This window comes from Sceloporus occidentalis, unplaced genomic scaffold, assembly GCF_023333645.1.
Source record: "Sceloporus occidentalis isolate IW3139 unplaced genomic scaffold, rSceOcc1.0.p SCAF_29, whole genome shotgun sequence".
Taxonomy (NCBI): Eukaryota; Metazoa; Chordata; class Lepidosauria; order Squamata; family Phrynosomatidae; genus Sceloporus; species Sceloporus occidentalis.
Window position 1 is genome coordinate 12,305,227 of NW_028317009.1, and position 22,467 is coordinate 12,327,693.

Here is a 22,467-nt window from a genome sequence, read left to right on the forward strand (position 1 = left end):
TAGCAGAGTGTAGGAGAGTGTAAGAGAGTGTAAGAGACAGTAAGAGTGTAAGAGACAGTAACAGAGTGTAAGAGACAGCAGCAGAGTGTAAGAGAGTGTAACAGAGTGTAAGAGACAGTAACAGAGCGTAAGAGACAGTAGCAGAGTGTAAGAGACAGAAGCAGAGTGAAAGAGAGAGTAGCAGAGTGTAAGAGACAGTAGCAGAGTGTAAGAGACAGTAGCAGAGTGTAAGAGAATGTAAGAGACAGTAACAGAGTGTAAGAGAGTGTAACAGCATGTAAGAGAGTGTAACAGAGTGTAAGAGAGTGTAAGAGACAGTAACAGAGTGTAGTAGAGTGTAAGAGACAGTAACAGAGTGTAAGAGACAGTAACAGAGTGTAAGAGACAGCAGCAGAGTGTAAGAGAGTGTAACATAGTGTAAGAGAGTGAAAGAGACAGTAGCAGAGTGTAATAGACAGTAACAGAGTGTAAGAGAGTGTTATAGACAGTAGCAGAGTGTAAGAGACAATAGCAGAGTGTAAGATACAGTAGCAAAGTGTAAGAGACAGTAACAGAGTGTAAGAGACAGTAGCAGAGTGAAAGAGGCAGTAGTAGAGTGTAGTAGAGTGTACCAGAGTGTCACATGGCATATACCGTCCTCTAGGATCACATAGTCCTGAATGATCTCAGTATACTGTGAACGTCTTTGGGGATCACTTCGCGTAGACATCGTAAACCTGTGTAAGAGACAGTAAAAGAGTATATGAGACAGTAGCGGAGTGTAAGAGAGTGTGACAGAGCATAGGAGACAGTAACAGAGTATAGGAGACGGTAACAGAGTGTAAGAGAGTGTAAGAGACAGTAACAGAGTGTAAGAGACAGCAGCAGAGTGTAAGAGAGTGTAACATAGTGTAAGAGAGTGAAAGAGACAGTAGCAGAGTGTAATAGACAGTAACAGAGTGTAGGAGAGTGTAACAGCGTGTAAGAGAGTGTAACAGAGTGTAAGAGAGTGTAAGAGACAGTAACAGAGTGTAGGAGAGTGTAAGAGACAGTAACAGAGTGTAAGAGACAGTAACAGAGTGTAAGAGACAGCAGCAGAGTGTAAGAGAGTGTAACATAGTGTAAGAGAGTGAAAGAGACAGTAGCAGAGTGTAATAGACAGTAACAGAGTGTAGGAGAGTGTCAGAGACAGTAACAGAGTGTAAGAGTCAGCAGCAGAGTGTAAGAGAGTGTAACATAGTGTAAGAGAGTGTAAGAGACAGTAGCAGAGTGTAATAGACAGTAACAGAGTGTAAGAGAGTGTTATAGACAGTAGCAGAGTGTAAGAGACAATAGCAGAGTGTAAGATACAGTAGCAGAGTGTAAGAGACAGTAACAGAGTGTAAAAGACAGTAACAGAGTGTAAGAGACAGTAGCAGAGTGAAAGAGACAGTAGTAGAGTGTAGTAGAGTGTAAGAGAGTGTCACATGGCATATACCGTCCTCTAGGATCACATAGTCCTGAATGATCTCAGTATACTGTGAACGTCTTTGGGGATCTCTTCGCGTAGACCTCGTAAACCTGTGTAAGAGACAGTAAAAGAGTATATGAGACAGTAGTGGAGTGTAAGAAAGTGTAACAGAGTATAGGAGACAGTAACAGAGTGTAAGAGAGTGTAAGAGACAGTTACAGAGTGTAAGAGAGTGTAACCGAGTGTAACAGAGTGTAAGAGACAGTAACAGAGTGTAAGAGAAAGCAGCAGAGTGTAAGAGAGTGTAAGAGACAGTAGCAGAGTGTAATAGACAGTAACAGAGTGTAAGAGAGTGTTATAGACAGTAGCAGAGTGTTATAGACAATAGCAGAGTGTAAGAGACAGTAGCAGAGTGTAATAGACAGCAGCAGAGTGTAAGAGAGTGTAAGAGACAGTAGCAGAGTGTAATAGACAGTAACAGAGTATAAGAGAGTGTTATAGACAGTAGCAGAGTGTAAGAGACAATAGCAGAGTGTAAGAGACAGTAGCAGAGTGTAATAGACTGTAGCAGAGTGTAACATAGTGTAAGAGAGTGTAAGAGACAGTAGCAGAGTGTAATAGACAGTAACAGAGTGTAAGAGAGTGTTATAGACAGTAGCAGAGTTTAAGAGACAGTAACAGAGTGTAAGAGACAGTAACAGAGTGTAAGAGGGTGTAAGAGACAGTAGCAGAGTGTAGGAGAGTGTAAGAGAGTGTAAGAGAGTGTAAGAGACAGTAACAGAGTGTAAGAGACAGTAACAGAGTGTAAGAGACAGCAGCAGAGTGTAAGAGAGTGTAACAGAGTATAGGAGACAGTAACAGAGTATAGGAGACAGTAACAGAGTGTAAGAGAGTGTAAGAGACAGTTGCAGAGTGTAAGAGAGTGTAACATAGTGTAAGAGACAGTAACAGAGTGTAAGAGACAGCAGAAGAGTGTAAGAGAGTTGAAGAGACAGTCGCAGAGTGTAATAGACAGTAAGAGAGTGTTATAGACAGTAGCAGAGTGTAAGAGACAATAGCAGAGTGTAATAGACTGGAGCAGAGTGTAACATAGTGTAAGAGAGTGTAAGAGACTGTAGCAGAGTGTAATAGACAGTAACAGAGTGTAAGAGAGTGTTATAGACAGTAGCAGAGTGTAAGAGACAATAGCAGAGTGCAAGAGACAGTAGCAGAGTGTAATAGACAGCAGCAGAGTGTAAGAGAGTATAAGAGACAGTAGCAGAGTGTAATAGACAGTAACAGAGTGTAAGAGAGTGTTATAGACAGTAGCAGAGTGTAAGAGACAATAGCAGAGTGTAAGAGACAGTAGCAGAGTGTAATAGACTGTAGCAGAGTGTAACAGTGTAAGAGAGTGTAAGAGACAGTACCAGAGTGTAATAGACATTAACAGAGTGTAAGAGAGTGTTATAGACAGTAGCAGAGTTTAAGAGACAGTAACAGAGTGTAAGAGACAGTAACAGAGTGTAAGAGGGTGTAAGAGACAGTAGCAGAGTGTAGGAGAGTGTAAGAGAGTGTAAGAGACAGTAACAGAGTGTAAGAGACAGTAACAGAGTGTAAGAGACAGCAGCAGAGTGTAAGAGAGTGTAACAGAGTGTAAGAGACAGTAACAGAGCGTAAGAGACAGTAGCAGAGTGTAAGAGACAGAAGCAGAGTGAAAGAGAGAGTAGCAGAGTGTAAGAGACAGTAGCAGAGAGTAAGAGACAGTAGCAGAGTGTAAGAGAGTGTAATAGACAGTAACAGAGTGTAAGAGAGTGTAACAGCATGTAAGAGAGTGTAACAGAGTGTAAGAGAGTGTAAGAGACAGTAACAGAGTGTAAGAGACAGTAACAGAGTGTAAGAGACAGCAGCAGAGTGTAAGAGTGTGTAACATAGTGTTAGAGAGTGAAAGAGATAGTAGCAGAGTGTAATAGACAGTAACAGAGTGTAATAGAGTGTAAGAGACAGTAGCAGAGTGTAAGAGACAATAGCAGAGTGTAAGAGACAGTAGCAGAGTGTAATAGACTGTAGCAGAGTGTAACAGAGTGTAAGAGAGTGTAAGAGACAATAGCAGAGTGTAATAGACAGTAACAGAGTGTAAGAGAGTGTTATAGACAGTAGCAGAGTGCAAGAGACAATAGCAGAGTGTAAGAGACAGTAGCAGAGTGTAATAGACAGTAACAGAGTGTAAGAGACAGCAGCAGAGTGTAAGAGTGTAAGAGACAGTAACAGAGTGTAAGAGAGTATAACAGAGTGTAAGAGACAGTAACAGAGTGTACGAGACAGTAACAGAGTGTACGAGACAGTAACAGAGTGTAAGAGACAGTAACAGAGTATACGAGAGTGTAGTAGAGTGTAAGAGACAGTAACAGAGCGTAAGAGACAGTAGCAGTGTGTAAGAGACAGAAGGAAAGTGAAAGAGAGAGTAGCAGAGTATAAGAGACAGTAGCAGAGTGTAAGAGACAGTAGCAGAGTGTAAGAGACAGTAACAGAGTGTAAGAGAGTGTAACAGCGTGTAAGAGAGTGTAACAGAGTGTAAGAGACAGTAAGAGAGTGTAACAGAGTGTAAGAGACAGTAACAGAGTGTAGGAGAGTGTAAGAGACAGTAACGGAGTGTAAGAGACAGTAACAGAGTGTAAGAGACAGCAGCAGAGTGTAAGAGAGTGTAACAGAGTGTAAGAGACAGTAACAGAGCGTAAGAGACAGTAGCAGAGTGTAAGAGACAGAAGCAGAGTGAAAGAGAGAGTAGCAGAGTGTAAGAGACAGTAGCAGAGTGTAAGAGACAGTAGCAGAGTGTAAGAGAGTGTAAGAGACAGTAACAGAGTGTAAGAGAGTGTAACAGCATGTAAGAGAGTGTAACAGAGTGTAAGAGAGTGTAAGAGACAGTAACAGAGTGTAGTAGAGTGTAAGAGACAGTAACAGAGTGTAAGAGACAGTAACAGAGTGTAAGAGACAGCAGCAGAGTGTAAGAGAGTGTAACAGAGTGTAAGAGAGTGAAAGAGACAGTAGCAGAGTGTAATAGACAGTAACAGAGTGTAAGAGAGTGTTATAGACAGTAGCAGAGTGTAAGAGACAATAGCAGAGTGTAAGATACAGTAGCAAAGTGTAAGAGACAGTAACAGAGTGTAAGAGACAGTAGCAGAGTGAAAGAGGCAGTAGTAGAGTGTAGTAGAGTGTACCAGAGTGTCACATGGCATATACCGTCCTCTAGGATCACATAGTCCTGAATGATCTCAGTATACTGTGAACGTCTTTGGGGATCTCTTCGCGTAGACATCGTAAACCTGTGTAAGAGACAGTAAAAGAGTATATGAGACAGTAGCGGAGTGTAAGAGAGTGTGACAGAGCATAGGAGACAGTAACAGAGTATAGGAGACGGTAACAGAGTGTAAGAGAGTGTAAGAGACAGTAACAGAGTGTAAGAGACAGTAACAGAGTGTAAGAGACAGCAGCAGAGTGTAAGAGAGTGTAACATAGTGTAAGAGAGTGAAAGAGACAGTAGCAGAGTGTAATAGACAGTAACAGAGTGTAGGAGAGTGTAACAGCGTGTAAGAGAGTGTAACAGAGTGTAAGAGAGTGTAAGAGACAGTAACAGAGTGTAGGAGAGTGTAAGAGACAGTAACAGAGTGTAAGAGACAGTAACAGAGTGTAAGAGACAGCAGCAGAGTGTAAGAGAGTGTAACATAGTGTAAGAGAGTGAAAGAGACAGTAGCAGAGTGTAATAGACAGTAACAGAGTGTAGGAGAGTGTCAGAGACAGTAACAGAGTGTAAGAGTCAGCAGCAGAGTGTAAGAGAGTGTAACATAGTGTAAGAGAGTGTAAGAGACAGTAGCAGAGTGTAATAGACAGTAACAGAGTGTAAGAGAGTGTTATAGACAGTAGCAGAGTGTAAGAGACAATAGCAGAGTGTAAGAGACAGTAACAGAGTGTAAGAGACAGTAGCAGAGTGAAAGAGACAGTAGTAGAGTGTAGTAGAGTGTAAGAGAGTGTCACATGGCATATACCGTCCTCTAGGATCACATAGTCCTGAATGATCTCAGTATACTGTGAACGTCTTTGGGGATCTCTTCGCGTAGACCTCGTAAACCTGTGTAAGAGACAGTAAAAGAGTATATGAGACAGTAGTGGAGTGTAAGAAAGTGTAACAGAGTATAGGAGACAGTAACAGAGTGTAAGAGAGTGTAAGAGACAGTTACAGAGTGTAAGAGAGTGTAACCGAGTGTAACAGAGTGTAAGAGACAGTAACAGAGTGTAAGAGAAAGCAGCAGAGTGTAAGAGAGTGTAAGAGACAGTAGCAGAGTGTAATAGACAGTAACAGAGTGTAAGAGAGTGTTATAGACAGTAGCAGAGTGTTATAGACAATAGCAGAGTGTAAGAGACAGTAGCAGAGTGTAATAGACAGCAGCAGAGTGTAAGAGAGTGTAAGAGACAGTAGCAGAGTGTAATAGACAGTAACAGAGTATAAGAGAGTGTTATAGACAGTAGCAGAGTGTAAGAGACAATAGCAGAGTGTAAGAGACAGTAGCAGAGTGTAATAGACTGTAGCAGAGTGTAACATAGTGTAAGAGAGTGTAAGAGACAGTAGCAGAGTGTAATAGACAGTAACAGAGTGTAAGAGAGTGTTATAGACAGTAGCAGAGTTTAAGAGACAGTAACAGAGTGTAAGAGACAGTAACAGAGTGTAAGAGGGTGTAAGAGACAGTAGCAGAGTGTAGGAGAGTGTAAGAGAGTGTAAGAGAGTGTAAGAGACAGTAACAGAGTGTAAGAGACAGTAACAGAGTGTAAGAGACAGCAGCAGAGTGTAAGAGAGTGTAACAGAGTATAGGAGACAGTAACAGAGTATAGGAGACAGTAACAGAGTGTAAGAGAGTGTAAGAGACAGTTGCAGAGTGTAAGAGAGTGTAACATAGTGTAAGAGACAGTAACAGAGTGTAAGAGACAGCAGAAGAGTGTAAGAGAGTTGAAGAGACAGTCGCAGAGTGTAATAGACAGTAAGAGAGTGTTATAGACAGTAGCAGAGTGTAAGAGACAATAGCAGAGTGTAATAGACTGGAGCAGAGTGTAACATAGTGTAAGAGAGTGTAAGAGACTGTAGCAGAGTGTAATAGACAGTAACAGAGTGTAAGAGAGTGTTATAGACAGTAGCAGAGTGTAAGAGACAATAGCAGAGTGCAAGAGACAGTAGCAGAGTGTAATAGACAGCAGCAGAGTGTAAGAGAGTATAAGAGACAGTAGCAGAGTGTAATAGACAGTAACAGAGTGTAAGAGAGTGTTATAGACAGTAGCAGAGTGTAAGAGACAATAGCAGAGTGTAAGAGACAGTAGCAGAGTGTAATAGACTGTAGCAGAGTGTAACAGTGTAAGAGAGTGTAAGAGACAGTACCAGAGTGTAATAGACATTAACAGAGTGTAAGAGAGTGTTATAGACAGTAGCAGAGTTTAAGAGACAGTAACAGAGTGTAAGAGACAGTAACAGAGTGTAAGAGGGTGTAAGAGACAGTAGCAGAGTGTAGGAGAGTGTAAGAGAGTGTAAGAGACAGTAACAGAGTGTAAGAGACAGTAACAGAGTGTAAGAGACAGCAGCAGAGTGTAAGAGAGTGTAACAGAGTGTAAGAGACAGTAACAGAGCGTAAGAGACAGTAGCAGAGTGTAAGAGACAGAAGCAGAGTGAAAGAGAGAGTAGCAGAGTGTAAGAGACAGTAGCAGAGAGTAAGAGACAGTAGCAGAGTGTAAGAGAGTGTAATAGACAGTAACAGAGTGTAAGAGAGTGTAACAGCATGTAAGAGAGTGTAACAGAGTGTAAGAGAGTGTAAGAGACAGTAACAGAGTGTAAGAGACAGTAACAGAGTGTAAGAGACAGCAGCAGAGTGTAAGAGTGTGTAACATAGTGTTAGAGAGTGAAAGAGATAGTAGCAGAGTGTAATAGACAGTAACAGAGTGTAATAGAGTGTAAGAGACAGTAGCAGAGTGTAAGAGACAATAGCAGAGTGTAAGAGACAGTAGCAGAGTGTAATAGACTGTAGCAGAGTGTAACAGAGTGTAAGAGAGTGTAAGAGACAATAGCAGAGTGTAATAGACAGTAACAGAGTGTAAGAGAGTGTTATAGACAGTAGCAGAGTGCAAGAGACAATAGCAGAGTGTAAGAGACAGTAGCAGAGTGTAATAGACAGTAACAGAGTGTAAGAGACAGCAGCAGAGTGTAAGAGTGTAAGAGACAGTAACAGAGTGTAAGAGAGTATAACAGAGTGTAAGAGACAGTAACAGAGTGTACGAGACAGTAACAGAGTGTACGAGACAGTAACAGAGTGTAAGAGACAGTAACAGAGTATACGAGAGTGTAGTAGAGTGTAAGAGACAGTAACAGAGCGTAAGAGACAGTAGCAGTGTGTAAGAGACAGAAGGAAAGTGAAAGAGAGAGTAGCAGAGTATAAGAGACAGTAGCAGAGTGTAAGAGACAGTAGCAGAGTGTAAGAGACAGTAACAGAGTGTAAGAGAGTGTAACAGCGTGTAAGAGAGTGTAACAGAGTGTAAGAGACAGTAAGAGAGTGTAACAGAGTGTAAGAGACAGTAACAGAGTGTAGGAGAGTGTAAGAGACAGTAACGGAGTGTAAGAGACAGTAACAGAGTGTAAGAGACAGCAGCAGAGTGTAAGAGAGTGTAACAGAGTGTAAGAGACAGTAACAGAGCGTAAGAGACAGTAGCAGAGTGTAAGAGACAGAAGCAGAGTGAAAGAGAGAGTAGCAGAGTGTAAGAGACAGTAGCAGAGTGTAAGAGACAGTAGCAGAGTGTAAGAGAGTGTAAGAGACAGTAACAGAGTGTAAGAGAGTGTAACAGCATGTAAGAGAGTGTAACAGAGTGTAAGAGAGTGTAAGAGACAGTAACAGAGTGTAGTAGAGTGTAAGAGACAGTAACAGAGTGTAAGAGACAGTAACAGAGTGTAAGAGACAGCAGCAGAGTGTAAGAGAGTGTAACAGAGTGTAAGAGAGTGAAAGAGACAGTAGCAGAGTGTAATAGACAGTAACAGAGTGTAAGAGAGTGTTATAGACAGTAGCAGAGTGTAAGAGACAATAGCAGAGTGTAAGATACAGTAGCAAAGTGTAAGAGACAGTAACAGAGTGTAAGAGACAGTAGCAGAGTGAAAGAGGCAGTAGTAGAGTGTAGTAGAGTGTACCAGAGTGTCACATGGCATATACCGTCCTCTAGGATCACATAGTCCTGAATGATCTCAGTATACTGTGAACGTCTTTGGGGATCTCTTCGCGTAGACATCGTAAACCTGTGTAAGAGACAGTAAAAGAGTATATGAGACAGTAGCGGAGTGTAAGAGAGTGTGACAGAGCATAGGAGACAGTAACAGAGTATAGGAGACGGTAACAGAGTGTAAGAGAGTGTAAGAGACAGTAACAGAGTGTAAGAGACAGTAACAGAGTGTAAGAGACAGCAGCAGAGTGTAAGAGAGTGTAACATAGTGTAAGAGAGTGAAAGAGACAGTAGCAGAGTGTAATAGACAGTAACAGAGTGTAGGAGAGTGTAACAGCGTGTAAGAGAGTGTAACAGAGTGTAAGAGAGTGTAAGAGACAGTAACAGAGTGTAGGAGAGTGTAAGAGACAGTAACAGAGTGTAAGAGACAGTAACAGAGTGTAAGAGACAGCAGCAGAGTGTAAGAGAGTGTAACATAGTGTAAGAGAGTGAAAGAGACAGTAGCAGAGTGTAATAGACAGTAACAGAGTGTAGGAGAGTGTCAGAGACAGTAACAGAGTGTAAGAGTCAGCAGCAGAGTGTAAGAGAGTGTAACATAGTGTAAGAGAGTGTAAGAGACAGTAGCAGAGTGTAATAGACAGTAACAGAGTGTAAGAGAGTGTTATAGACAGTAGCAGAGTGTAAGAGACAATAGCAGAGTGTAAGAGACAGTAACAGAGTGTAAGAGACAGTAGCAGAGTGAAAGAGACAGTAGTAGAGTGTAGTAGAGTGTAAGAGAGTGTCACATGGCATATACCGTCCTCTAGGATCACATAGTCCTGAATGATCTCAGTATACTGTGAACGTCTTTGGGGATCTCTTCGCGTAGACCTCGTAAACCTGTGTAAGAGACAGTAAAAGAGTATATGAGACAGTAGTGGAGTGTAAGAAAGTGTAACAGAGTATAGGAGACAGTAACAGAGTGTAAGAGAGTGTAAGAGACAGTTACAGAGTGTAAGAGAGTGTAAGAGAGTGTAACAGAGTGTAAGAGACAGTAACAGAGTGTAAGAGACAGCAGAAGAGTGTAAGAGAGTTGAAGAGACAGTCGCAGAGTGTAATAGACAGTAACAGAGTGTAAGAGAGTGTTATAGACAGTAGCAGAGTGTAAGAGACAATAGCAGAGTGTAATAGACTGGAGCAGAGTGTAACATAGTGTAAGAGAGTGTAAGAGACTGTAGCAGAGTGTAATAGACAGTAACAGAGTGTAAGAGAGTGTTATAGACAGTAGCAGAGTGTAAGAGACAATAGCAGAGTGTAAGAGACAGTAGCAGAGTGTAATAGACAGCAGCAGAGTGTAAGAGAGTGTAAGAGACAGTAGCAGAGTGTAATAGACAGTAACAGAGTGTAAGAGAGTGTTATAGACAGTAGCAGAGTGTAAGAGACAATAGCAGAGTGTAAGAGACAGTAGCAGAGTGTAATAGACTGTAGCAGAGTGTAACAGTGTAAGAGAGTGTAAGAGACAATAGCAGAGTGTAATAGACATTAACAGAGTGTAAGAGAGTGTTATAGACAGTAGCAGAGTTTAAGAGACAGTAACAGAGTGTAAGAGACAGTAACAGAGTGTAAGAGACAGTAACAGAGTGTAAGAGGGTGTAAGAAACAGTAGCAGAGTGTAGGAGAGTGTAAGAGAGTGTAAGAGACAGTAACAGAGTGTAAGAGACAGTAACAGAGTGTAAGAGACAGCAGCAGAGTGTAAGAGAGTGTAACAGAGTGTAAGAGACAGTAACAGAGCGTAAGAGACAGTAGCAGAGTGTAAGAGACAGAAGCAGAGTGAAAGAGAGAGTAGCAGAGTGTAAGAGACAGTAGCAGAGAGTAAGAGACAGTAGCAGAGTGTAAGAGAGTGTAATAGACAGTAACAGAGTGTAAGAGAGTGTAACAGCATGTAAGAGAGTGTAACAGAGTGTAAGAGAGTGTAAGAGACAGTAACAGAGTGTAAGAGACAGTAACAGAGTGTAAGAGACAGCAGCAGAGTGTAAGAGTGTGTAACATAGTGTAAGAGAGTGAAAGAGATAGTAGCAGAGTGTAATAGACAGTAACAGAGTGTAATAGAGTGTAAGAGACAGTAGCAGAGTGTAAGAGACAATAGCAGAGTGTAAGAGACAGTAGCAGAGTGTAATAGACTGTAGCAGAGTGTAACAGAGTGTAAGAGAGTGTAAGAGACAATAGCAGAGTGTAATAGACAGTAACAGAGTGTAAGAGAGTGTTATAGACAGTAGCAGAGTGCAAGAGACAATAGCAGAGTGTAAGAGACAGTAGCAGAGTGTAATAGACAGTAACAGAGTGTAAGAGACAGTAACAGAGTGTAAGAGACAGCAGCAGAGTGTAAGAGTGTAAGAGACAGTAACAGAGTGTAAGAGAGTGTAACAGAGTGTAAGAGACAGTAACAGAGTGTACGAGACAGTAATAGAGTGTACGAGACAGTAACAGAGTGTAAGAGACAGTAACAGAGTATACGAGAGTGTAGTAGAGTGTAAGAGACAGTAACAGAGCGTAAGAGACAGTAGCAGTGTGTAAGAGACAGAAGCAAAGTGAAAGAGAGAGTAGCAGAGTGTAAGAGACAGTAGCAGAGTGTAAGAGACAGTAGCAGAGTGTAAGAGTGTAAGAGACAGTAACAGAGTGTAAGAGAGTGTAACAGCGTGTAAGAGAGTGTAACAGAGTGTAAGAGAGTGTAACAGAGTGTAAGAGACAGTAACAGAGTGTAGGAGAGTGTAAGAGACAGTAACGGAGTGTAAGAGACAGTAACATAGTGTAAGAGACAGCAGCAGAGTGTTAGAGAGTGTAACATAGTGTAAGAGAGTATAAGAGACAGTAGCAGAGTGTAATAGACAGTAACAGAGTGTAATAGAGTGTAAGAGACAGTAGCAGAGTGTAAGAGACAGTAGCAGAGTGTAATAGACTGTAGCAGAGTGTAACAGAGTGTAAGAGAGTGTAAGAGACAATAGCAGAGTGTAATATACAGTAACAGAGTGTAAGAGAGTGTTATAGACAGTAGCAGAGTGCAAGAGACAATAGCAGAGTGTAAGAGACAGTAGCAGAGTGTAATAGACTGTAACAGAGTGTAACAGAGTGTAAGAGAGTGTAAGAGACAGTAGCGGAGTGTAATAGACAGTAACAGAGTGTAAGAGAGTGTTATAGACAGTAGCAGAGTGTTATAGACAATAGCAGAGTGTAAGAGACAGTAGCAGAGTGTAATTGACAGCAGCAGAGTGTAAGAGAGTGTAAGAGACAGTAGCAGAGTGTAATAGACAGTAACAGAGTGTAAGAGAGTGTTATAGGCAGTATCAGAGTGTAAGAGACAATAGCAGAGTGTAAGAGACAGTAGCAGAGTGTAATAGACTGTAGCAGAGTGTAACATAGTGTAAGAGAGTGTAAGAGACAGTAGCAGAGTGTAATAGACAGTAACAGAGTGTAAGAGAGTGTTATAGACAGTAGCAGAGTTTAAGAGACAGTAACAGAGTGCAAGAGACAGTAACAGAGTGTAAGAGGGTGTAAGAGACAGTAGCAGAGTGTAGGAGAGTGTAAGAGAGTGTAAGAGAGTGTAAGAGACAGTAACAGCGTGTAAGAGACAGTAACAGAGTGTAAGAGACAGCAGCAGAGTGTAAGAGAGTGTAACAGAGTATAGGAGACAGTAACAGAGTGTAAGAGAGTGTAAGAGACAGTTACAGAGTGTAAGAGAGTGTAACATAGTGTAAGAGACAGTAACAGAGTGTAAGAGACAGCAGAAGAGTGTAAGAGAGTTGAAGAGACAGTCGCAGAGTGTAATAGACAGTAACAGAGTGTAAGAGAGTGTTATAGACAGTAGCAGAGTGTAAGAGACAATAGCAGAGTGTAATAGACTGGAGCAGAGTGTAACATAGTGTAAGAGAGTGTAAGAGACTGTAGCAGAGTGTAATAGACAGTAACAGAGTGTAAGAGAGTGTTATAGACAGTAGCAGAGTGTAAGAGACAATAGCAGAGTGTAAGAGACAGTAGCAGAGTGTAATAGACAGCAGCAGAGTGTAAGAGAGTGTAAGAGACAGTAGCAGAGTGTAATAGACAGTAACAGAGTGTAAGAGAGTGTTATAGACAGTAGCAGAGTGTAAGAGACAATAGCAGAGTGTAATAGACAGCAGCAGAGTGTAAGAGAGTGTAAGAGACAGTAGCAGAGTGTAATAGACAGTAACAGAGTATAAGAGAGTGTTATAGACAGTAGCAGAGTGTAAGAGACAATAGCAGAGTGTAAGAGACAGTAGCAGAGTGTAATAGACTGTAGCAGAGTGTAACAGTGTAAGAGAGTGTAAGAGACAGTAGCAGAGTGTAATAGACATTAACAGAGTGTAAGAGAGTGTTATAGACAGTAGCAGAGTTTAAAAGACAGTAACAGAGTGTAAGAGACAGTAACAGAGTGTAAGAGGGTGTAAGAGACAGTAGCAGAGTGTAGGAGAGTGTAAGAGAGTGTAAGAGACAGTAAGAGTGTAAGAGACAGTAACAGAGTGTAAGAGACAGCAGCAGAGTGTAAGAGAGTGTAACAGAGTGTAAGAGACAGTAACAGAGCGTAAGAGACAGTAGCAGAGTGTAAGAGACAGAAGCAGAGTGAAAGAGAGAGTAGCAGAGTGTAAGAGACAGTAGCAGAGTGTAAGAGACAGTAGCAGAGTGTAAGAGAGTGTAAGAGACAGTAACAGAGTGTAAGAGAGTGTAACAGCATGTAAGAGAGTGTAACAGAGTGTAAGAGAGTGTAAGAGACAGTAACAGAGTGTAGTAGAGTGTAAGAGACAGTAACAGAGTGTAAGAGACAGTAACAGAGTGTAAGAGACAGCAGCAGAGTGTAAGAGAGTGTAACATAGTGTAAGAGAGTGAAAGAGACAGTAGCAGAGTGTAATAGACGGTAACAGAGTGTAAGAGAGTGTTATAGACAGTAGCAGAGTGTAAGAGACAATAGCAGAGTGTAAGATACAGTAGCAAAGTGTAAGAGACAGTAACAGAGTGTAAGAGACAGTAGCAGAGTGAAAGAGGCAGTAGTAGAGTGTAGTAGAGTGTACCAGAGTGTCACATGGCACATACCGTCCTCTTGGATCACATAGTCCTGAATGATCTCAGTATACTGTGAACGTCTTTGGGGATCTCTTCGCGTAGACATCGTAAACCTGTGTAAGAGACAGTAAAAGAGTATATGAGACAGTAGCGGAGTGTAAGAGAATGTGACAGAGCATAGGAGACAGTAACAGAGTATAGGAGACGGTAACAGAGTGTAAGAGAGTGTAAGAGACAGTAACAGAGTGTAAGAGACAGTAACAGAGTGTAAGAGACAGCAGCAGAGTGTAAGAGAGTGTAACATAGTGTAAGAGAGTGAAAGAGACAGTAGCAGAGTGTAATAGACAGTAACAGAGTGTAGGAGAGTGTAACAGCGTGTAAGAGAGTGTAACAGAGTGTAAGAGAGTGTAAGAGACAGTAACAGAGTGTAGGAGAGTGTAAGAGACAGTAACAGAGTGTAAGAGACAGTAACAGAGTGTAAGAGACAGTAACAGAGTGTAAGAGACAGCAGCAGAGTGTAAGAGAGTGTAACATAGTGTAAGAGAGTGAAAGAGACAGTAGCAGAGTGTAATAGACAGTAACAGAGTGTAGGAGAGTGTCAGAGACAGTAACAGAGTGTAAGAGTCAGCAGCAGAGTGTAAGAGAGTGTAACATAGTGTAAGAGAGTGTAAGAGACAGTAGCAGAGTGTAATAGACAGTAACAGAGTGTAAGAGAGTGTTATAGACAGTAGCAGAGTGCAAGAGACAATAGCAGAGTGTAAGAGACAGTAGCAGAGTGTAATAGACAGTAACAGAGTGTAAAAGACAGTAACAGAGTGTAAGAGACAGTAGCAGAGTGAAAGAGACAGTAGTAGAGTGTAGTAGAGTGTAAGAGAGTGTCACATGGCATATACCGTCCTCTAGGATCACATAGTCCTGAATGATCTCAGTATACTGTGAACGTCTTTGGGGATCTCTTCGCGTAGACCTCGTAAACCTGTGTAAGAGACAGTAAAAGAGTATATGAGACAGTAGTGGAGTGTAAGAAAGTGTAACAGAGTATAGGAGACAGTAACAGAGTGTAAGAGAGTGTAAGAGACAGTTACAGAGTGTAAGAGAGTGTAAGAGAGTGTAACAGAGTGCAAGAGACAGTAACAGAGTGTAAGAGACAGCAGCAGAGTGTAAGAGAGTGTAAGATACAGTAGCAGAGTGTAATAGACAGTAACAGAGTGTAAGAGAGTGTTATAGACAGTAGCATAGTGTTATAGACAATAGCAGAGTGTAAGAGACAGTAGCAGAGTGTAATAGACAGCAGCAGAGTGTAAGAGAGTGTAAGAGACAGTAGCAGAGTGTAATAGACAGTAACAGAGTGTAAGAGAGTGTTATAGACAGTAGCAGAGTGTAAGAGACAATAGCAGAGTGTAAGAGACAGTAGCAGAGTGTAATAGACTGTAGCAGAGTGTAACATAGTGTAAGAGAGTGTAAGAGACAGTAGCAGAGTGTAATAGACAGTAACAGAGTGTAAGAGAGTGTTATAGACAGTAGCAGAGTTTAAGAGACAGTAACAGAGTGTAAGAGGGTGTAAGAGACAGTAGCAGAGTGTAGGAGAGTGTAAGAGAGTGTAAGAGAGTGTAAGAGACAGTAACAGAGTGTAAGAGACAGTAACAGAGTGTAAGAGACAGCAGCAGAGTGTAAGAGAGTGTAACAGAGTATAGGAGACAGTAACAGAGTATAGGAGACAGTAACAGAGTATAGGAGACAGTAACAGAGTGTAAGAGAGTGTAAGAGACAGTTACAGAGTGTAAGAGAGTGTAACATAGTGTAAGAGACAGTAACAGAGTGTAAGAGACAGCAGAAGAGTGTAAGAGAGTTGAAGAGACAGTCGCAGAGTGTAATAGACAGTAACAGAGTTTAAGAGAGTGTTATAGACAGTAGCAGAGTGTAAGAGACAATAGCAGAGTGTAATAGACTGGAGCAGAGTGTAACATAGTGTAAGAGAGTGTAAGAGACTGTAGCAGAGTGTAATAGACAGTAACAGAGTGTAAGAGAGTGTTATAGACAGTAGCAGAGTGTAAGAGACAATAGCAGAGTGTAAGAGACAGTAGCAGAGTGTAATAGACAGCAGCAGAGTGTAAGAGAGTGTAAGAAACAGTAGCAGAGTGTAATAGACAGTAACAGAGTGTAAGAGAGTGTTATAGATAGTAGCAGAGTGTAAGAGACAATAGCAGAGTGTAAGAGACAGTAGCAGAGTGTAATAGACTGTAGCAGAGTGTAACAGTGTAAGAGAGTGTAAGAGACAGTAGCAGAGTGTAATAGACATTAACAGAGTGTAAGAGAGTGTTATAGACAGTAGCAGAGTTTAAGAGACAGTAACAGAGTGTAAGAGACAGTAACAGAGTGTAAGAGGGTGTAAGAGACAGTAGCAGAGTGTAGGAGAGTGTAAGAGAGTGTAAGAGACAGTAACAGAGTGTAAGAGACAGTAACAGAGTGTAAGAGACAGCAGCAGAGTGTAAGAGAGTGTAAGAGACAGTAACAGAGTGTAAGAGACAGTAACAGAGTGTAAGAGACAGCAGCAGAGTGTAAGAGAGTGTAACAGAGTATAGGAGACAGTAACAGAGTGTAAGAGAGTGTAAGAGACAGTAACAGAGTGTAAGAGACAGTAACAGAGTGTAAGAGACAGCAGCAGAGTGTAAGAGAGTGTAACAGAGTATAGGAGACAGTAACAGAGTATAGGAGACAGTAACAGAGTGTAAGAGAGTGTAAGAGACAGTTACAGAGTGTAAGAGAGTGTAACATAGTGTAAGAGACAGTAACAGAGTGTAAGAGACAGCAGAAGAGTGTAAGAGAGTTGAAGAGACAGTCGCAGAGTGTAAGAGACAATAGCAGAGTGTAAGAGACAGTAGCAGAGTGTAATAGACTGTAGCAGAGTGTAACATAGTGTAAGAGAGTGTAAGAGACAGTAGCAGAGTGTAATAGACAGTAACAGAGTGTAAGAGAGTGTTATAGACAGTAGCAGAGTGTAAGAGACAATAGCAGAGTGTAATAGAGTGTAGCAGAGTGTAATAGAGTGTAGCAGAGTGTAAGAGAGTGTAAGAGACAGTAGCAGAGTGTAATATACAGTAACAGAGTGTAAGAGAGTGTTATAGACAGTTGCAGAGTGTAAGAGACAATAGCAGAGTGTAAGATACAGTACAAGAGTGTAAGAGACTGTAACAGAGTGTAAGAGACAGTAACAGAGTGTAAGAGACAGTAACAGAGTGTAAGAGACAGTAGCAGAGTGAAAGAGACATTAGTAGAGAGTAGTAGAGTGTAAGAGAGAGTCACATGGCATACACCGTCCTCTAGGACCACATGGTCCCGAATGATCTCAGTATACTGTGAACGTCTTTGGGTATCTCTTCGCGTAGACATCGTAAACCTGTGTAAGAGACAGTAACAGAGTATATGAGACAGCAGCAGAGTGTAAGAGAGTGTAACATAGTGTAAGACAGTGTAAGAGACAGTAGCAGAGTGAAAGAGACAGTAGCAGAGTGTAAGAGACAGTAGCAGAGTGTAAGAGACAGTAGCAGAGTGTAAGAGACAGTAACAGAGTGTAAGAGATAGTAGCAGAGTGTAAGAGAGTGTAAGAGACAGTAACAGTGTGTAAGAGGGTGTAACAGCGTGTAAGAGAGTGTAACAGCATGTAAGAGAGTGTAACAGAGTGTAAGGGAGTGTAAGAGACAGTAACAGAGTGTAAGGGGGTGTAAGAGACAGTAGAAGAGTGTAGGAGAGTGTAAGAGAGTGTAAGAGAGTGTAATAGACAGTAACAGAGTGTAAGAGACAGTAAAAGAGTGTAAGAGACAGCAGCAGAGTGTAAGAGAGTGTAAGAGACAGTAACAGAGTGTAAGAGACAGTAACAGAGTGTAAGAGACAGTAACAGAGTATACGAGAGTGTAGTAGAGTGTAAGAGACAGTAACAGAGCGTAAGAGACAGTAGCAGTGTGTAAGAGACAGAAGCAAAGTGAAAGAGAGAGTAGCAGAGTGTAAGAGACAGTAGCAGAGTGTAAGAGACAGTAGCAGAGTGTAAGAGAGTGTAAGAGACAGTAACAGAGTGTAAGAGAGTGTAACAGCGTGTAAGAGAGTGTAACAGAGTGTAAGAGACAGTAAGAGAGTGTAACAGAGTGTAAGAGACAGTAACAGAGTGTAGGAGAGTGTAAGAGACAGTAACAGAGTGTAACAGACAGTAACAGAGTGTAAGAGACAGCAGCAGAGTGTAAGAGAGTGTAACATAGTGTAAGAGAGTGTAAGAGACAGTAGCAGAGTGTAATAGACAGTAACAGAGTGTAATAGAGTGTAAGAGACAGTAGCAGAGTGTAAGAGACAATAGCAGAGTGTAAGAGACAGTAGCAGAGTGTAACATAGTGTAAGAGAGTGTTATAGACAGTAGCAGAGTGTAAGAGACAGTAACAGAGTGTAAGAGACAGTAACAGAGTGAAAGAGACAGTAGCAGAGTGAAAGAGACAGTAGTAGAGTGTAAGAGATAGGAGTGTAAGAGACAGTAACAGAGTGTAAGAGACAGTAACAGAGTGTAAGAGACAGCAGCAGAGTGTAAGAGAGTGTAATAGACAGTAACAGAGTGTACGAGAGTGTAGTAGAGTGTAAGAGACAGTAGCAGAGTGTAAGAGAGTGTAACAGGGTGTAAGAGACAGTAACAGAGTATAGGAGACAGTAACAGAGTGTAAGAGACAGTAACAGAGTGTACGAGACAGTAACATAGTGTAAGATACAGTAACAGAGTGTATGACAGTGTAGTACAGTGTAAGACACAGTAACAGAGCGTAAGAGATAGTAGCAGAGTGTAAGAGACAGTAGCAGAGTGAAAGAGACAGTAGCAGAGTGTTAGAGACAGTAGCAGAGTGTAAGAAACAGTAACAGAGTGTAAGAGACAGTAGCAGAGTGTAAGAGAGTGTAAGAGACAGTAACAGTGTGTAAGAGGGTGTAACAGCGTGTAAGAGAGTGTAACAGCGTGTAAGAGAGTGTAACAGAGTGTAAGAGAGTGTAAGAGACAGTAACAGAGTGTAAGAGGGTGTAAGAGACAGTAACAGCGTGTAAGAGAGTGTAACAGAGTGTAAGAGACAGTAAGAGAGTGTAACAGAGTGTAAGAGACAGTAACAGAGTGTAGGAGAGTGTAAGAGACAGTAACAGAGTGTAACAGACAGTAACAGAGTGTAAGAGACAGCAGCAGAGTGTAAGAGAGTGTAACATAGTGTAAGAGAGTGTAAGAGACAGTAGCAGAGTGTAATAGACAGTAACAGAGTGTAATAGAGTGTAAGAGACAGTAGCAGAGTGTAAGAGACAATAGCAGAGTGTAAGAGACAGTAGCAGAGTGTAACATAGTGTAAGAGAGTGTTATAGACAGTAGCAGAGTGTAAGAGACAGTAACAGAGTGTAAGAGACAGTAACAGAGTGAAAGAGACAGTAGCAGAGTGAAAGAGACAGTAGTAGAGTGTAAGAGATAGGAGTGTAAGAGACAGTAACAGAGTGTAAGAGACAGTAACAGAGTGTAAGAGACAGCAGCAGAGTGTAAGAGAGTGTAATAGACAGTAACAGAGTGTACGAGAGTGTAGTAGAGTGTAAGAGACAGTAGCAGAGTGTAAGAGAGTGTAACAGGGTGTAAGAGACAGTAACAGAGTATAGGAGACAGTAACAGAGTGTAAGAGACAGTAACAGAGTGTACGAGACAGTAACATAGTGTAAGATACAGTAACAGAGTGTATGACAGTGTAGTACAGTGTAAGACACAGTAACAGAGCGTAAGAGATAGTAGCAGAGTGTAAGAGACAGTAGCAGAGTGAAAGAGACAGTAGCAGAGTGTTAGAGACAGTAGCAGAGTGTAAGAAACAGTAACAGAGTGTAAGAGACAGTAGCAGAGTGTAAGAGAGTGTAAGAGACAGTAACAGTGTGTAAGAGGGTGTAACAGCGTGTAAGAGAGTGTAACAGCGTGTAAGAGAGTGTAAGAGAGTGTAAGAGAGTGTAAGAGACAGTAACAGAGTGTAAGAGGGTGTAAGAGACAGTAGCAGAGTGTAAGAGAGTGTAAGAGAGTGTTATAGACAGTAGCAGAGTGTAAGAGACAATAGCAGAGTGTAAGAGACAGTAGCAGAGTGTAATAGACTGTAGCAGAGTGTAACAGTGTAAGAGAGTGTAAGAGACAGTAGCAGAGTGTAATAGACAGTAACAGAGTGTAAGAGAGTGTTATAGACAGTAGCAGAGTGTAAGAGACAGTAGCAGAGTGTAAGAGACAATAGCAGAGTGTAAGAGACAGTAGCAGAGTGTAATAGACTGTAGCAGAGTGTAACATAGTGTAAGAGAGTGTAAGAGACAGTAGCAGAGTGTAATAGACAGTAACAGAGTGTACGAGAGTGTTATAGACAGTAGCAGAGTTTAAGAGACAGTAACAGAGTGTAAGAGACAGTAACAGAGTGTAAGAGGGTGTAAGAGACAGTAGGAGAGTGTAAGAGAGTGTAAGAGAGTGTAAGAGAGTGTAAGAGAGTGTAAGAGAGTGTAAGAGACAGTAACAGAGTGTAAGAGACAGTAACAGAGTGTAAGAGACAGCAGCAGAGTGTAAGAGAGTGTAACAGAGTATAGGCGACAGTAACAGAGTATAGGAGACAGTAACAGAGTGTAAGAGAGTGTAAGAGACAGTTACAGAGTGTAAGAGAGTGTAACATAGTGTAAGAGACAGTAACAGAGTGTAAGAGACAGCAGAAGAGTGTAAGAGAGTTGAAGAGACAGTCGCAGAGTGTAATAGACAGTAACAGAGTGTAAGAGAGTGTTATAGACAGTAGCAGAGTGTAAGAGACAATAGCAAAGTGTAAGGGACAGTAGCAGAGTGTAATAGACAGCAGCAGAGTGTAAGAGAGTGTAAGAGACAGTAGCAGAGTGTAATAGACAGTAACAGAGTGTAAGAGAGTGTTATAGACAGTAGCAGAGTGTAAGAGACAATAGCAGAGTGTAAGAGACAGTAGCAGAGTGTAATAGACTGTAGCAGAGTGTAACAGTGTAAGAGAGTGTAAGAGACAATAGCAGAGTGTAATAGACATTAACAGAGTGTAAGAGAGTGTTATAGACAGTAGCAGAGTTTAAGAGACAGTAACAGAGTGTAAGAGACAGTAACAGAGTGTAAGAGGGTGTAAGAGACAGTAGCAGAGTGTAGGAGAGTGTAAGAGAGTGTAAGAGACAGTAACAGAGTGTAAGAGACAGTAACAGAGTGTAAGAGACAGCAGCAGAGTGTAAGAGAGTGTAACAGAGTGTAAGAGACAGTAGCAGAGAGTAAGAGACAGTAGCAGAGTGTAAGAGAGTGTAATAGACAGTAACAGAGTGTAAGAGAGTGTAACAGCATGTAAGAGAGTGTAACAGAGTGTAAGAGAGTGTAAGAGACAGTAACAGAGTGTAAGAGACAGTAACAGAGTGTAAGAGACAGCAGCAGAGTGTAAGAGTGTGTAACATAGTGTAAGAGAGTGAAAGAGATAGTAGCAGAGTGTAATAGACAGTAACAGAGTGTAATAGAGTGTAAGAGACAGTAGCAGAGTGTAAGAGACAATAGCAGAGTGTAAGAGACAGTAGCAGAGTGTAATAGACTGTAGCAGAGTGTAACAGAGTGTAAGAGAGTGTAAGAGACAATAGCAGAGTGTAATAGACAGTAACAGAGTGTAAGAGAGTGTTATAGACAGTAGCAGAGTGCAAGAGACAATAGCAGAGTGTAAGAGACAGTAGCAGAGTGTAATAGACAGTAACAGAGTGTAAGAGACAGTAACAGAGTGTAAGAGACAGCAGCAGAGTGTAAGAGTGTAAGAGACAGTAACAGAGTGTAAGAGAGTGTAACAGAGTGTAAGAGACAGTAACAGAGTGTACGAGACAGTAACAGAGTGTACGAGACAGTAACAGAGTGTAAGAGACAGTAACAGAGTATACGAGAGTGTAGTAGAGTGTAAGAGACAGTAACAGAGCGTAAGAGACAGTAGCAGTGTGTAAGAGACAGAAGCAAAGTGAAAGAGAGAGTAGCAGAGTGTAAGAGACAGTAGCAGAGTGTAAGAGACAGTAGCAGAGTGTAAGAGTGTAAGAGACAGTAACAGAGTGTAAGAGAGTGTAACAGCGTGTAAGAGAGTGTAACAGAGTGTAAGAGACAGTAAGAGAGTGTAACAGAGTGTAATAGACAGTAACAGAGTGTAGGAGAGTGTAAGAGACAGTAACGGAGTGTAAGAGACAGTAACAGAGTGTAAGAGACAGCAGCAGAGTGTTAGAGAGTGTAACATAGTGTAAGAGAGTGTAAGAGACAGTAGCAGAGTGTAATAGACAGTAACAGAGTGTAATAGAGTGTAAGAGACAGTAGCAGAGTGTAAGAGACTGTAGCAGAGTGTAACAGAGTGTAAGAGAGTGTAAGAGACAATAGCAGAGTGTAATAGACAGTAACAGAGTGTAAGAGAGTGTTATAGACAGTAGCAGAGTGCAAGAGACAATAGCAGAGTGTAAGAGACAGTAGCAGAGTGTAATAGACTGTAACAGAGTGTAAGAGACAGTAGCGGAGTGTAATAGACAGTAACAGAGTGTAAGAGAGTGTTATAGACAGTAGCAGAGTGTTATAGACAATAGCAGAGTGTAAGAGACAGTAGCAGAGTGTAATTGACAGCAGCAGAGTGTAAGAGAGTGTAAGAGACAGTAGCAGAGTGTAATAGACAGTAACAGAGTGTAAGAGAGTGTTATAGACAGTATCAGAGTGTAAGAGACAATAGCAGAGTGTAAGAGACAGTAGCAGAGTG